Genomic DNA, 10,706 nt, shown 5'->3' on the forward strand with positions numbered 1-10,706 from the left:
CAACTTCAAAACAAAACAGATGATAATTATGTAGCTTGTCTGAGCTGTATGAGCATGAACCAAAATTTGAACAGCCTATCAAAGAGTGTACCAAACTTTTTGTAGTGTGTGTGTGTGTCTGCGTTTATTGTGTGCTTGTTTTTTCAAGTATGTGCATGTCTTGTGTAATCTGTATAGCAAAACTTTGTGTGATGCTCAGTTCCTCTATCATTGTGGTTTGTGTATTTGGGAAAGAAAAACATGTATGAAAGTCCATTCGTGATAAAGAAAACGTCTTAAAAAAAAAATGCTTGGACACTTCTGGGTATCTTCTGACTGACACTCATCTGACTACAAAACCAAAACAGATAAATAGATAAAGAGGGTTGATTTTCAAGTTATTATTATTACTTTTTTTTTCTTTTAGGGTGGGGGGTAGTTCATCAGTAGCATTTATATTTATTTCTTGTCTTTCTAATCCCCAAAGGGCCTACTTTGTCCAGCATAGGAATAAAGCTAAAGTCAGTTGACTAACCAATCTTCAGTTCTACAAGAATTTGACCAGGTCCATTTCTTGTCCTACATTTAAATACAAGCGACTCCCACTATTACGAAGTCTTCAGGACTGGCGGTTTTCTTTCCCTTTATCAAAACTTTGTTATAGCCGAACAGTGAAGTATGTAAAGGTACATGGTTGAAAATTTGGGGACCTGAAATTTTCTTTGATTGATGTAACAAGAATTTTGGTTATAACCATGTTCGTTATAATGGGAGTGCACTGTATTTAATTGTCTTCTTACTAGTACATTATCATCATTATGTCTCTTGTGTGAGCCATTACTTATAATTTGTCATTGTGTTGTTTTTTTTCCTACTAGTCTTCTGTCAGCTCAGCTTTTGCTGTGGACCCAAACAGGATGTATTGGTCAAGTAGATGGCACTCTTCATAGTCAATGGAAGAGTTCAGGGTTCAAGCCCTGCAGTTGCACTAATGTCCATACGCGTGATAGGCTGTACGCAGTGCTTTTTATCTGTACAGGTGAAAAATAACACTGGCACCTTGCAAGAAGTTCATGAAATCATTAAGTGGTTATGTTTTTTTTTTTGTGTTTTTTTGTGTTTTTGTTTTTGTTTTTACATGTATGTACTCTTTAAAGTGGAAACCAGACTAGTTTGATTCCAAAGAAGTGAAGATGAGTGCACTACAGGTCCACGGTGATCAATATGTCACCCCTTGCCACAATTCCCCGATAACACCACAGACACCAGAGCTTAGAATGATGCAAAGGAAGAAACTTAGTATTTATACCAAAAAAAATCCAAAGTCTAAAAACTTAACTACCTTTTGTCTGAATTTCAAGTGTAGGAAAATATTTTGCAGGGGGGGGGGATGTTTTGTTAAGTGCATTATCTTGGCTATTTGAATCAAACTAGTTTGCATTCATAGGAGAGTGCCTGCTCTTGATGTTTGTATGTGAGTAAACTTCAAAGCCAATTACAGATCTTCATCCCCACCATGAAAACATCAGGATACAGAGTCCCCGTGATTATGACATTGGTCGTAGGAAGTAAATCTTTCTTTCAAGCTTGTTGGTAAATGGGAAATTCTGGAACCATAATCATGCAATTGTTCCCTGTGCTGGGATGAATTAAGCTGTTCTGTGGTATGCTGCATGTGAAATGAGCAATACAGCTGTATAATGTTGTTATGATGTTAATTACCATCTTTATGCTGATGATATACAGTTATATATTTCTTATGACCCGAAGACTCCTGGAGCTTCTTTTGATGCCATTACTAAACTTCAAATGTGTATTTCAGATATTAAGAAATGGATGGTAGCAAATATGTTGAAACTGAATGATTCGAAGACTGAGTTTTTTGTTGCAGCTTCAGCCCACAATCTGCGCGGTCTTTCGAATATTCAGCTCAATGTTGGTTGCACACTAATTAGCCCCTCAGAAACAATAAGAAATCTTGGTGTTATTTTTGATCGTCGAATGTCAATGTCTCAACATATTTCTCAAATTTGTAGTACTGTTACGTTTTATTTAAGAAATATCGCTAGAATTAGGAGATTTATTGATCAATCTGCATGTCATAACGCAGTGCCCTCTTTAGTTCTATCCCGTATAGATTATTGTAACGGGCTTCTCTCTTCCATTCCTTCAACTCAACTGGATCGTGTGCAGCGACTTCAAAATTGGGCAGCCCGATTAGTGTTTCAGGTTTCTAGGGACTACCCATCTCAGCCACTTCTGAAGTCGTTGCACTGGCTTCCTTTGAAGCAACGGATAATTTTCAAATTAGTTTTGTTTGTTTATAAAATCCTTAACGATCAAGCTCCGAAATATTTAGACGCCTGTTTGACTTTATATACACCTACTAGAAATTTGAGGTCATCTAGTGATCCGCTTCGTCTCACATACTCTGTTACTCACACCTTAGCCGGTGATAGGACATTTACTGTGTCTGCTTCAAAGCACTGGAACAATTTACCACTTACCGTTAGACAGTCTCCATCAGTCAGTGTGTTCAAAAAAGCCTTGAAAACACATCTTTTCAGTAGCAACTAGTTCGTAGCTGTAACATTTATCCATTATTTTACATACTGTCTTACATGTCTTGAATTGATTGTAAGCGCTTTGGGCCTTGTGGGAAAAGCGCACTATAAATAATAGTACATGTAATAATAATAATAATAATAATAATAATAATAATAATGTCTAATATTTCTACGGTGCATGAAATTTGTGCAGAGTTGGAATGTGTCCAATAACACACAAATTTAGATATTTTGAAATGCCCTTGACTGAACCCACATTATTAGAACTTTTCAATAAATGACTTGTGTTACAGTATTCAAAACATGATCATAATCTTGTCTGTCGACCCTTAACTTTTGTTGCTTTTTTTTTAAATAGATAATATCCCTTTATACACTAGGAGAGATACCTAAATTGCAATTTCCATGGCATTATTGTGTTATTTGATTTGTTATGGAATTTGTCCAGTAAAATGCATATTTCAGTATAATGTCCACAGAACAAAACTATATCAACAAGGAAAAAAAAAAAGGGAAAAATACTCAAATGTACATTTGTTGTGCATCAAATAGAAGTACAAATGTATTTAAGCTTGCTTATTCATTTTTTCTACATACAAACCCTGTATTTAATATTTGATTTATCAGGAGAAAACATAATTTACAGGGCTCTTTACTTTATGTTGTTTGTGTGTTTGGCTTTTCATTTCTGTGGCACATGTACAAGTGTATAATCCCAAATGTATAGGAAATATTACATGAGAGTGATGTAATTGGTCCCAATATTTCATTAATGAAATTCGTTTTCCTTTAAAAAAAAAAAAAAAAAATCCATGTACATGTATCGATGTGACTTTCAGGTTATTCATCATTGAACATAGAGTATCCCGATTGCTTTGCATTAATACATGTATACAGTATTACAAGTGCTAAAATGAATGTTCAGGTGTACACAATGTAATGTGGGCATGTTATTTGCATACTGGCCACATGGCTTATGGCCAGGGCACGTGTATCATTGTCATACATGCTTTTTGTTACAGATTAGAGATGATTACATGTATCTTTTGATATTGTGGGAAACGACAACAGGAAGATCTTGTACAACGAACATGCAACACCCTATGTATGCTGTTGAGCATGCGTATCATTTTGCAGGCACTGTGCATCTTTTTGTTTACTTTTTGTTTACTTTTGTTTAGACTTTGGCGTGTCTCGGGGGAATTCCCTTGTAACTTATTATGTTGTCATATGTGCCAGTGGTAATGCGAAATGTTTGTGTTCAGTGGTCAGTCCTGTTTGCAATGGTCATATGTACAGTCCTGTTTGCAACAGCGCGGGGGCAGATCGCGGATTTGTAACTGGTAAATTTCAGTGCCCCGAGCAGCCCATAACAAAGTTACTATGTATAGTGTAGTATGATTTCATGGAATGATGAATTATGTAACACTGTATGCAACAATTGTGTACAATGTACTTCTATTTATATTAGCCCTAAAACGTACATCGTCTCAAAGTCCATGTTATCAATGTTATGTCGCATAAGCAGGCATGGCCTAAATGAGTATGGTTTTGTGTTTGAAGTGTGATGTTCTGTAAATGACTGTGGTACATGTAATTCAATTTAGTCTAACCAACTCTCTCATTTCAGTTTCTCCCCCCCCCCCCCCCCAACACTGTTTTCCTCTAGCTGCATAATTAGGAGCCTCATCTGTTAACAGGAGAAGATGCGAAAAAGGGTCATCCTACTGTGTCAAAGGCCCGGGGGGTGAGACTTTACGAAACTCCACCCTGCTTTGGGGCCATGACAAGCCTTTTTTTCCTCAGATACATCTGTGTGAGATTGTATTATGAGATACATGATATCTATCAAACTGCATGTTTGCACATGTACATGTATTGAAACCAGCATTAAAGACATGTCGAATATGATCTGAAACTTGTAAATATTGTACATGCTATGTTTTCCAAGTGACAGAAGTAATAAAACAATGAAAAGTAACACAAAGATAAATCTGTTTTTCGTGTCGTAAAGTGCTTGTATTTCTCTTACGTGTATTTTGTGTGGAAAGGTTGATGCCATAGGAAGTTAGTGGTGCTGCGTTGTAAGAGTAATTGAAAGCCACTGATACAGTGCTCTTCTGTTAAAATGAACACAATTTTAACAAAAATTTTCCTTATGATGAAATAAAAATTCAGGTCCCAAAATTATCATCTTTATACATATATACATTACTGTTCAGCATTAACAAAATTTTGATACGGTTGTATAACGGAAAGAAAAAAAATTGCTGATCCGGAGGACGTGATTATAATGGGAGTTGCCTTTAGATATACAGGTTGTACATTCTCTTCTTAACCATGTTAACACATACCATTAAAGGAGACTTCCAGATAATTTTCAGACAATTTTCAGACTTGGGCACTCGAAAAGCTTAAAATTGATTATACGTGTACATGTACTAGGCAGAGTTTCAGAAATTATAGTGATTGCGATAAAGAGTAAGAATGTTTTCGAAATCTGAAAAAGAAAATCACAATGAACGAAAAGATGATATAACAGCTTCACAAAAGAATGCATGAGTGGGGGCTCAAGGGAGCAGAACAAAGAACAAAGGAAGGAAGCATACATAAATTCTACACAGGTGAAGTTGTTAAGCAATTGGTATGGTAATGATTACATGCACATTACTACATTACTGGAATACAGTATGTGAGCCTCCGGCTGTGTCATCCTTGTTCAGTGTTTTTTGTTTGTTTGTTTGTTTGTTTGTTTTTTTTAGTACAGTGTATTGGTTCATCTGCTCAAGGACCACAATAAATTCCACAGATCTATACATGGAGTTGTCAATGATTTAAGTACATGTACTACATTATGTCAAATTGTGAAAGTCGTCTGGAATGCCCCTTTAATATAATGTGTCAACAGATAACTATAATGTACTGATAGATTTTTCAAAGAAAGCAGTGTATATTCCTCTCGTGTTCTTACAAAGATTTGCTTGTCAGGAAAATAAGAATTAACATTGTAAACTTAAACAACAACAACAACAACAACAACAACAACAACAACAACAACAAGAAGAATGAGCAACAACAACAACAAGAATGAGAGAAGTTAGAAGGGGGGGGGGGGGAGAGAAGGAGAGAGATAAAAAGGAAAGTCCCTATTCGTCCAGTAACTGATAGAAGTCACTCAAAACGGTGAATACATGTATAAAGAGTTCAAATACAAAACAAAAACAAAAAAGAGGTCAATACTATTATAGAATTTTTCTCAAAGTAAAATCATCATCAAATATACTTCACTCCCTAGTACAAAGAAATATTTTTGTAGGTACAAGTCTACTGTAATCAATATTATATGCCGACAGGTGCAAATCTGCAATTACAGCTGTAATTGCATATCATTACATTATCCAATACAGAGCTCAAAGTGCATTTCCATTAGCTATTTTGGTGAGAGTTCCATGTAATTCAACGAAGGGGGTATAGCTCAGTGGTAGAGCATTCGACTGCAGATCGAGAGGTCCCCGGTTCAAATCCGGGTGCCCCCTGGTAGCAATTATTTTCCACCATTTTTTGTTATAAATTTGAAATTGAATTTGAATAGTACTTGATATACATTTTGTCACTGTCTTCTTTTCTCCCCATCCCCGTATCTATTTTTTTTTCTTATTGCTTTTGCTTTGATTAGTTGTTGATGCTTTTTGGATAATATCTGACAATTACAATACTAGTACATGTGGTATACAGTGCCAGTGGATCTTTCACAGTACATTTAAACATGATGATGATGATTATAATGATAATGATAATAATAATGATAACAATAACAGTACTGATAATAATAATAACAATAATGATAATAAAGCTTATACATCGTATAGCGCATTTCCATAAAACGTACATGTTTAAATGCACTTTACTATTTGATCATTAATTACACAAGTGAGTTTTCAAATGTTTCTTGAAGGTGATGAGAGACTGCTGGTTATGATATTTTGTTTCTGTTAAAGCATGTGCAAAAATGAAAATTGACCAATGCGGAAACACTCATATTTAATATAAACAAATGTGACTTTTTCAAAATTAATTCCCTCATAAGCTTATAAATACCATGAGTTCTCAGAGATTGTTATAGATCTTCAACTTTCATGCCATTGCATCATCCATATACAAAGGGGCCAGATATAGTAAAGTTGAAGAGAGTTTCATATTTAATTGCCAAAGGGGGTATAGCTCAGTGGTATAGAGCATTCGGCTGCAGATCGAGTGGTCCCCGGTTCAAATCCGGGTACCTCCTGGTAGCAATTATTTTCCACCATTCTTTTTGTTTAAATCTCATTATCCTCTCTCCCTCGCTCCCTCTATTTTATGTTTTACTTTCTCAGTCTCTTTCAAGTTTCTATCATGTTTTTTGATGTTAGTTTTATGGTGGTTTTATATGATTTCATTTCGTTTGTCATGTTTCTTTACCATAGAACTATATCTTTGTGAATTTCATAGTACACGTAATATATTTGTCACATTCCCACTCTTAAAAGCAAAGGAGCAAGAAAAAGAAAAGAAAACAATAAAGAATAAAGAGCAAAGCGATATAATTCTTAAGGGTATAACTTCCCAAATCACATGCATGAACACACTCAAAAACCCACACATGTCACAGCGTAAAAGAAGAATTACAATACTTCCAAACCAAAGCCCAAAGTTAATAAAGATATAATTATACAAGAACCGTAAAGGGCATGAAAGATGGGAAACCGATTCATGAATATTGAATGCAACATTATATATGTATTGAAATATAAGAAAAGTAAAACAGTTATTTCTTTACAAATTGCATGTTAATGCATCATCCATTTACAAAAGAGTCCAATAGCAGTGTTGACGAGAGTTTCATATCAAAATTACCAAAGGGGGTTTAGCTCAGTGGTGAATAGAGCATTCGGCTGCAGATCGAGAGGTCCCCGGTTCAAATCCGGGTGCCCCCTGGTAGCAATTATTTTCCACCATTCTTTTTGGATTATTGTTTAAGCCTCATTATCCCGCCCTCTCCCTCGCTCCATCTACTTTATGTTTTGCTTTCTCAATCTGGTTCGTTTCTATCATTTTATTTCTAAAGTTGTTTTATGGTGGTTCTATATAATGATTTCATTTAGTTTCCCATATTTCTTTCCCATTATTAATATCTAGATCTATATCTTTGTGAAATTCATAGTGGATACACGTAATGTATATTTGTCACATACCCACTTTTATAAAAAGCAAAGGAGCAAGGAAAAGAAAAGAAAACAATAAAAGAATAAAGATCAAAGCAATATTATAGTTCTCAATAGTATAACGTCCTATAAGTACCCTCTGAAAGCAATTATTTTCCATCATTTCTTTTTTTTTTTTTTTTGGGGGGGGGGGGGGTGTTTAAGTCTCCACCCCTTTCTTTATTTTATTGATTTCTCATCTCTCACTCTCTTTCTATTTTAAAGTTTGTTTGATGGGAAAGTTTTTACACGAATTCACGGAGGGGATCAACATGTTTGAGGAAATGCACAACTTACATGTAATTGCATCATCCATATGCAAAACGGAAAGAGAACAGAGCTGATAAGCGTTTTGTAATGAATCACCAAAGGGGGTATAGCTCAGTGGTAGAGCATTCGGCTGCAGATCGAGTGGTCCCCGGTTCAAATCCGGGTACCCCCTGCGATGGAAGCAATTATTTTCCACCATTTTTATATATATATATATATATATATATATATATATATATAATTATTGTCAATGCACTCCTGTCTCCTTCGCTAGCTCAATTCTATTCCCCTTTTTTTCTTTGTTCTCTCATTCTGTTTCCATGTGCAGTTTCCATCTTTATTTTTTTTTTACGTTAGTTTAACGGTGGTTCTTACGATTTTCTTTCTTGCCTGCCACTTTTCTTTATCGCAACAACAATAATTTATAGATCTATCATTGTAATACCTAGTGATGCATTCGTTACAATACCATTTTTTATAGCAAAGGAGCAAGAAAAAAAAAACACTCACACACACACACACACACACACACACACAAATAAAGAATTTACTTCCATTGATTTAGGTAGGGGAACTTCCCAAATTATAAAGAGACACATAAGAAATGCAAAAAACAACAACAACAAAACACAAGCAAATTAACCTTAAAAAAGGTCAGGAGATAGCAGAACTAATGTAAAAGACCATGGAAAAAGCAAGCAGTGAACTTACTAAATTCGCGTATGCATATCAAAAACAACAGCCATTATATCAAAGCATGGTTTCATGTACAAAAAGAAGGCTTTATTTTATGAACGATATTGTTTAGGCCAGCATGAAATAATTGAGACTTCAAATGGTGTTAAGTTCTGATTCATCCATCCCAACGTCCAATAAAGTACATTGTTATGAGAGTTACGTAGGCCCTATGTCATTACATCATTAAGATACAGGGTCAAGGGGCATATAATTTAGTCATGTTCGTAAGAGTTTCCCATTAAATCATTTAAGGGGATATAGCTCAGTGGTAGAGCATTCGACTGCAGATCGAGAGGTCCCCGGTTCAAATCCGGGTGTCCCCTGAATTGATATCATTTTTTTTTTTTAATTTTCGTCTTTGTTTTTGTTTTGGGATTTTTTTTTTTTGAGCCTTATCCTCGCCCACGCTCTTGCCCTTTGTCTTCCTAATTCTTTGTTTTTCTTTTAAAATAATTCATATCTTACATTACCATATGCAGAATAAAAGTATGGGTTACGCCATTTCCTGACCCACTTCATCTGACACACTCTTTCTGACACACTTTTTTTGCCATTCATTTTGTACACGGGGCAGTTTTCATGAGACGGCCTCTGTTATTGGCAACTGTGCTAATGAATATTCATCAGCCTTGCGATAATTTTTTCATAATAAGTCACTCGGTCTGATTTTGTGTCTGTGATTGGCTTTTAGCTATTGACTTACGCGTGATATCGATCTCCTCAAGGGGGTCCATGACGATATCTGATTACCAGTGTGCGTGTGTGTGTTGAATTGCGTTTTAGTGCCAGTGAGTGTGGCATAACTTCTGCAGGTTTCCTGTCCATTTCTCTCTCTTTTTCTCTCTTTTGCTTTCGTATCATCTTATCTCTGTTATTCTTAGAGTACAATCGTACTACCACAAGTGTTTTCCCCCATTTTTTGAAGTGATTATCTCGTTTGCAACAATTTAGAGGTGAGTTTTTGTTCGAGTGTTTGTTGAGTTTTTTGATTGAACACGATGTAGATTATCTACGTGTGTGCGAGAACATTCATGGTACCCACTCGTTTGTTTCCGTGTTCATTTTTACCGTACAGTGTCTTCATCGTTCGTCTTCCAAGCAGCGAGTTTTCACCCTAGTTTTCCTCAACGTAGTTTTTTACCTCAATTTTTTTTTTTTTTTTTTTTTTTTTTTTTTTTTGCGGTGCAAGATGTTCAGTGTATTTTTTCTACGGTAAAATGCCATCGTTGATGATCTCCGTGTATTCATTACTAGTTTTCCACCTCCGTTTCATTTTGTGTACAATAAACATTGATAAAGTCTAACGTAGTTAGCTACAAAGTCTGCGATGTCTGTATGCTGATGTGTTTTTGTGAGCTGGGAGTGACTATGGTGGGAATGATATTCAGGGTTTTGCTGTGGTTAAGATGATAGTGATGATGATCATAATGATATACGAACCCTTTTGATGATGCAATTTATTTCGTGTGACCATGACGTTGATCATTGATGATGGCGAGAACGACACGAGTAGCCTAGCCTAGGCCAAGGACGAGAGTGACACTGTCCACGGGGGCTGTTGCTCGCTCATGCACAGGAGTGGTCTAGACCTGGAGACCTGCATTTAATCACTTTTTTTTTTTTAACCTTTTGGTTGTTCACTTGGGTTAGTGCTCCAAAAATTCGTTTCTCTAAAGAAACTCAACCAAAAGCTTGACAATAAGGTTGACTCAGGGCTATTCTTTAGTAAATATTAGATCTAAATGGCGATGCTAATTTAGTTTTCATTTTAAGAACTCGATATTATATCCCATTTTCTTTGCTCATTTTTCAAATGATAAATTATTTAGAACTGTAAATTTACTTAAATTCTGATGTACTGCATTCACCATTGTAAAAATCAATAAAAAAGAGCCCGCTGAGCAGGTGTTTC

At 35.6% G+C, this 10,706-nt stretch overlaps 5 non-coding genes across 5 annotated transcripts; all 5 read left to right on the forward strand.

The window, feature by feature from the left end:
- The first annotated feature begins 6,010 nt into the window (after window positions 1-6,010).
- Trnac-gca (transfer RNA cysteine (anticodon GCA)) lies at window positions 6,011-6,082 on the forward strand. Its single transcript has one exon. It is a non-coding gene; the product is annotated as a tRNA-Cys (tRNA).
- A 675-nt stretch (window positions 6,083-6,757) lies between these two features.
- On the forward strand, window positions 6,758-6,831 carry Trnac-gca (transfer RNA cysteine (anticodon GCA)). Its single transcript has one exon. It is a non-coding gene; the product is annotated as a tRNA-Cys (tRNA).
- A 612-nt stretch (window positions 6,832-7,443) lies between these two features.
- On the forward strand, window positions 7,444-7,519 carry Trnac-gca (transfer RNA cysteine (anticodon GCA)). Its single transcript has one exon. It is a non-coding gene; the product is annotated as a tRNA-Cys (tRNA).
- Window positions 7,520-8,156: 637 nt separating this feature from the next.
- Window positions 8,157-8,228, forward strand: Trnac-gca (transfer RNA cysteine (anticodon GCA)). The gene has a single exon. It is a non-coding gene; the product is annotated as a tRNA-Cys (tRNA).
- An 817-nt stretch (window positions 8,229-9,045) lies between these two features.
- Window positions 9,046-9,117, forward strand: Trnac-gca (transfer RNA cysteine (anticodon GCA)). Its single transcript has one exon. It is a non-coding gene; the product is annotated as a tRNA-Cys (tRNA).
- The last annotated feature ends 1,589 nt before the right edge of the window (window positions 9,118-10,706 follow it).

Source organism: Diadema setosum, chromosome 13, assembly GCF_964275005.1.
Source record: "Diadema setosum chromosome 13, eeDiaSeto1, whole genome shotgun sequence".
Lineage (NCBI taxonomy): Eukaryota > Metazoa > Echinodermata > Echinoidea > Diadematoida > Diadematidae > Diadema > Diadema setosum.